Source organism: Octodon degus, unplaced genomic scaffold (assembly GCF_000260255.1).
Source record: "Octodon degus isolate 3935 unplaced genomic scaffold, OctDeg1.0 scaffold00046, whole genome shotgun sequence".
NCBI lineage: Eukaryota > Metazoa > Chordata > Mammalia > Rodentia > Octodontidae > Octodon > Octodon degus.
The window spans coordinates 3,828,565-3,834,975 of NW_004524622.1; the positions used below are offsets into that span (position 1 = coordinate 3,828,565).

Here is a 6,411-nt window from a genome sequence, read left to right on the forward strand (position 1 = left end):
TTATCCACAAACCCCACAGTACTGGTCACTAAAAAAGGACATTTCTTGAAACATAAGACTATTTCCACAATTTAGTATTTTTGATAGTAGCTTCTTAATATGGTCACACTGCCAGCCAATCTTCAGATTTTCTTAAATTTTTCACTTTTTAATATTCAGTTTCCTTAAATCAGAATTTAAGGAATGTGTTCAACCTTTTTTAATTTTTATTTTTCCTATTAAAATTATGCTTTCAAGATCTAATTGTTTTCCTTCAATTTGATTTTTAACATATGGGATTGTTTTCACTGTATCTTGCAGTGACTTTAATATATTAATTTTCATGAATTTCTAGTAAATAATAGGTGTGAGGCTTGATGAGATTAAGGCTTATATTTTTGGGGAACATGTTATAGAAAATATTGAGTGCTATTTTATGTAAGCTTGTCCTTTCTGTTCTTTGAGATGTTGAAAGTGGTGAATTGGTTCTGTTGTTACCTGGATGTTTTATTCATCATAAATTTTCTCAACAAGGGGCCAGGGATATAGCTCAGCAGCACAGCGCCTGCCTAGCAAGTGTAAGGTCTGGAGTTCAATTCCTGGTGCTGAAACCAAATAAATTTTCTCAACAAACTTCCAAAGCTTTTAGTAACCTTTATTGTTATTGGCTATATTCACTACTTTAGTGGAAGTTATAAAATATTATACTTTTGTTGATTATTTTTATTAACATAAATTTCAAATCTTTGTCATTTCTTGCTGATGCACAAGTTGTCCTGACATTGTTGGTTAGTTTTGAACAAGATTCCTGAATCATGGTGTGGTATCCTGCAATATTTGAAAAATGTAGTTGCTTTCTGTTGTTTAGGCTCATGTTGTTTGTAACTTGACCCCAGGTAGAATCTGCCAATTTCCTAAGGACTTGTTCTTCATGTAGAAAATAATACAGGTTTTGTATGATATTGCTTCAACTTATTTTCTATTTTATTGTGGTGTTTTGTTTGAATTACAGCATATTTAGAAGTAATTTTTTTTTTTTTTTTTTTCGGAACCAGGGATTGAACTCAGGCTGTCACGATTGTTGGGGAAGCACTTATTCTACTGAGCCATCTTCCCAGCCCTAGCAGTGAATTTCTTAATTTATGTATGTGGGGATGTTGTAATTTTTTTCTAACATTTTCCTAGCATAATTGTGTTGTAATCCAGGAGAATGGATTTGACAACTGATTAGCAACTGTGGCATTTTGGTCAAATCTAGTTCCCACTATCATTCTAATAAGATATTATTGATTACACAGTCAACTTTTTTTCTATTGTGTATGACTACTCTCACACTACAATGGCAAAAAGGATATTTATCTTCTCTGTCTTTTTTCCAAAGTATGAAATATAACTGTATTTGGAGATTAAAATAAAAGAGCAGCTCAGGTGAGGCCTGAGGAGCTGCTTGCTGGGGGGAGACCCTGCTTTCCAGCTGGCCAGTAAAATCTGCCAAAGAAATGAGCAGCCTTTCCCTTTGTGCTTCTGTCAAAGAGTGTCTCTGTGACACTCCAACATGGGGAATGAGCTGAGGGTCCTTGCACAGGAGACATGCATTGCATCAGAGAAAAGGTGTCTCCAGTGGCTTGTAAGTTTGCAAAGTCTTCATTCAGTTTTTGGCTCTTCCATGAATGTGAAAAATTTCCTTTTCAATTCTCTCTTCTTGGTATTATAGGATTTCATACTTATCTATTAGGAGTGTTGTCTTTCTGGAAAACCTGACTGGGCTGTTTCCATTTACCTGGGTCACTTTGGTAACATGTATGTTCCAGTAATTCTTTTTGGAGATGAAGGAAACTTGAACAGGGAAGAAGTCACTGGGCTGCCCAGAAATACTAAACTCCAGGCTACTACTCTTCTTTTTGGCATCAATCACCAGCAGGTACCACTCCAAGGTATTTCATCGACTGTTGTGCTGATAATCCCCTTCAATCCAACCCATCACAGGAGCACCAGTACTGACGGGAGTGGGGTGGTGACAATCATGTCATGCAGCTCCATATGATCTTCCTGCAGCTCATATTCTATGCTGACATCACAGCCATTACCACTTTCTGAGGGCCAGCAGTTAATTGTCAGTAGAATAAAAGATTCCTCTGTGGTCCATAGCCTCCACTTTAGCACCCCTACATCACTGTTGACTAGGAATGACTCTTCTGGATTCTTCAAGCCATTAGGGACTCTGAAGTGAAAAGTTTTTTATCCACATTTGGATGGGTTTGTAGCTGCACCCCTTATCTTCATTTTCCACATGAAGATGAATTCGGCCACATTTGTCATCTGAGATCTCGAGCAAGATCGCACCATGCAGCTCCATGTTCTGCAGTCCTCCATCTCGTCCGCAGGTTAGTGTGATCTCTTCTTCGTTCTTCACATGCACACTGTCCATACTAATAGGTGGAGCATGAACTTTGGTTGTCTCAGAGGTACCTTTGCCTGTATTAGAGGGCATGAAAGTTCCACCTTCAGATTTTAATTTGTCCACAAAGCTATCCACTTCCTTTCCATTGGCTCCAAGTTTCAAAGCCTGGCTAGGGACAAAGGCCTGGCTGCTGCAGGGCCACTTTGGGCTTATCAGTTTCCGTGATGAACTCCGTGGTCATGGCTGTGTGCTGCCTCCAGAACCCACGGCTGGGCCGGGATGGGCGGGGCGCGGTGCCCTGGACCCCTTTGCTGGTACAGGAGTGCTGTGCTCCACCTCTTCCCCAGGGAGCCTTACCTTCTCTTTGCATAAATTTTGTTCAGCAAGGATTCTAATCATTGACTTGCTTTATGATCTACTATATGGCCATTTTAGGAAAATATTTCACATGTGCTTGAAAAGAGTATGTTTCCAGGAGGCACTGAATACAATGTGATATCTGTATCAGTTAGTCTCTCTCTCTCTCTCTCTCTCTCTCTCTCTCTCTCTCTCTCTATATATATATATATATATATATATATATATATATATATATATATATATATATATATGAATTTTAAATGCTTTCAATAAAATATGCTTATTTTATAAAACTTAGATACATATTCAATAGCCTAATACAATTCCCTGTTAATATATTTGCCTTTATTATTGCGATTTACTATTTTATTCTTATTTTCATAACAGTTGAGAAATTATTCATCATTCAATGAATTACTGTCAGAGAAACAGCAAGATGGACCCTTGGCTGAGCGAGCATCTTCTCTTGACTGACACTCCTATTATCCTACTGTGAAGATACAGAGTTCCAGGAGTGCTTTAATTCTATTCTGCCCCTTCTGGGATGAATATTCTATTTTTATGTGTCGCTATGTCCATGTAGATTTCAACAGTTAATTCTTATTTAAATTAACTTGACTTTCCATTCTCCTTTGCTTCACAATTCTGTTTCTGAAATTAACTTTCTGTTTATAATCACCTTTTATTCTTTCTTTTAATGCATGTCTGCTGATTGTGAATCCTCTGAATTCTTTCTCATTATCATCGAAAGACATTTTTATCAAGGGTACAGGGCTAATTGGGACTCACTTTCTTTTGTATGTTAAAGCTATCCTGCTATAATCTCCTTGATTTTACTGCTTCAAGATATGAATTACCAATCTAAACAGTGTTCATCTGAAGGTAGCATTCATTTCCCCCACACTTTATACGCATACATGTGTCAAAGAAACTTGTACAAGTGTATGTTGGGGGTGTCCATCAGCACGCATGCACATGCTTAAGTTACAGTTTTCTTTCTTTCTTTTTGGTACCAGGAATAGAACTCAGGACCTTGTACCTGTCTGTCCGATACTGTGCCACTGAGCTATATATAAAGCCCTACATTGATTCTTTTATTTATTTATTGTATTTTAGGGAAGGGTCTAAGGGTGATCAGGGTCTCACTACTAGATTCGACTCATAGTGATCTGCCTGTTTACAGCCTCCCAAGAGCTGGGATTACAGGCGCGCCACCACTCCCAGTCTCAGTCACCATTTCAGAGCACTCCAGGGGCAGGGCCAGCACGGCAGGCCCAGGAATCCAATCCCCTGCCCCTGCGCCTGCTTGCAGGAGCTTTAGTCCACTGAGCTATTTGGCTGGTCTTTCCTACATTGATTCTTGACATAAATTTATTTTTATTTCTACTTGAAATGCATTGGACTTTTTAAAGCTTAGTTCTCTAATTTTCTATTCAAGAAATTTTCCATTAATAGAAATTGTTTTTTAAATTAAAATTTATAATTAATTTAATTAATAGAAATTAATTAGGTTTTCTATGAAAATTCTATTCATCTGCATTTTTTCTTAAATATATGCTAAACACTCTTTCCCTATTTGTTCTTTACACCCCTTTCTTTTACCCTACTTTCTCTTTATTTTCTTCTTTATAATAAACTTATTTTTGAGCATATGAAGCCCTCTGGTTTTAGATTCTTCAGTGTTAACTATATCATGTTATTGCATATTGTTTCATGCATTGTACTATTAATTACAATCAATGAATTTAGATTTATTTTTTCTATGACTATAATTATGAGCATGCATTCATTGGACAGCAGTTGGGCTTCACAGATGTTTGGGTTTCACTCTGGCATAGTCACGTGTGCATGGAGCATCACTCTCCACTTCTATCCAAGAAGTGTGCTATTTTATTTTTTTCTAGTTTTAGTTCTTGCTTAAATGCTTTAAGTTTTGTTTGCCTTCATAAAGAAAACGATTTTTGTTTTAAAATCTGTGTCTTTTACTTCGACTGCAGAAATTATCTGTAGATATTTTTATAGTCATGTTTGTGTGGTTTGCCTTTGCGTTATCTTTTTATTTATATAAATGATTTTGTTTGACTTTGTTCTATAGTTACGTTTTCAAAAATCTTAACACAAATGATGTGAGTCCTATGACCTTTGATTTCTGTGTAGAGAACATCACTGTGCTTCGATCAATTGCTTGCGGCATCAGCAATCGATCATCACCTCAACCCACTTTCACAGGTTAAGACTTCAGACGTGTCTGACTCCTAGGCCTGGGGTGCACTCTGCTAGAGTCCTCATTAGTAGTTTGCTCCTACTGAAAAGGAATACAATAGCTGCTTTAGCTTCTCCTGACCAAGATTTCTCTTTGATTTTCCTTGTGACTGCCCTAGCAGAGAATTGACACTGGCACTGAGCTCTACTAACACCATGAAGCTTTCGTATTTTTTAAAAAATACCTACAGGGAAAGAAGAGTTAAATATCATCTTACTATATTGGACTTTTATCATCATATAAATGCTACCTAGATCAGTACTAAATTGTGTGTCGTGCTATTAGCCCTAGAGTTACATTACCTTACATTCCTAATATCTGTATCATAGATAGATAGATAGATAGATAGATAGATAGATAGATAGATAGATAGATACTATATTTATTCAGGAATTCTCATTAATGTAAAATTAATTTGCATCTATCTATAGACTTTTATTTATTCATGTATGGAAAATTATTGATATAACCTCTTATACCTGTTACATATTGGTTAATTATTCTGCTCACCACACAAATAGAAACAGAGAGGGACCATAATAATTCATTTCTGCAAGGAAAATTTAGTTGCTGCAAAGGCTATTGCATATTACAAATCATCTCTTTAATAAACTTGGTTTGTAAAGATGAAATAATTGCTGGAGAGATGGCTCAGTAAAATAAGTTCTTCCTTGGCAAGTGCGAAGGTCTGAGTTCAATCCCCGGTTCCGGCAAACACATAAATGAATAAAATAAAAATAAAGATGAAAGTAACTTCTTTTCTGCTGTTTGCTGACTTATTTGTTTACATTGTAAACAACATTATGACTAGAGTAAAGGTGACTTTTAATGAATAACATTGGATGCAAAGAAAAGGGAGAGAAAGACCAAGTTAACCAAACAAGTTGTCAACTTTTATAAGCATTTGAGTATCCCTGGAAGTTGTGTTGTTTTACTATTCATTGGAGTTCTTTTTTTTTCTGGTTGCTTGTTTTTGTTTCTTTGTGAGAATGAATATTGTTTATGGTTCTTCTGTTTTGTTTTGCTTCTTCTTCTTTTTTTATTTTTCTTTTTTCCTTTTTCTTTTCCACTAGGTTGTTGCAGCTTGGGTAATCTGTTGTCCTTCAGCTTTGCTTCTAGCCTCTTTAATTTCTTTATTTTTTCCTCATGTCCTTTTTAAATCCTCTACTCTTAAGATACTATTGCTTTATTGAGTGGATATTTACTGTATATACATTTCTTGTTTGTCTTCATTTTTATATAATTATGAATCTTGTGACTAGGGCCAAAGGTGGAAAATTATTGTCTATCACAGTTTGCTCTTTTCCATTGTGTTTGATATTATTATTATTATTATTATTATTATTATTATTATTATTATTGATTGACCTACTTAACTGTAGGTGACATACAATTGACTTTCCTTGCA

At 35.8% G+C, this 6,411-nt stretch overlaps 1 pseudogene; it reads right to left on the bottom strand.

Moving 5' to 3' along the window:
- Window positions 1-1,687: 1,687 nt before the first annotated feature.
- Window positions 1,688-2,779, bottom strand: LOC101581791 (annotated as a pseudogene).
- Window positions 2,780-6,411: the final 3,632 nt, after the last annotated feature.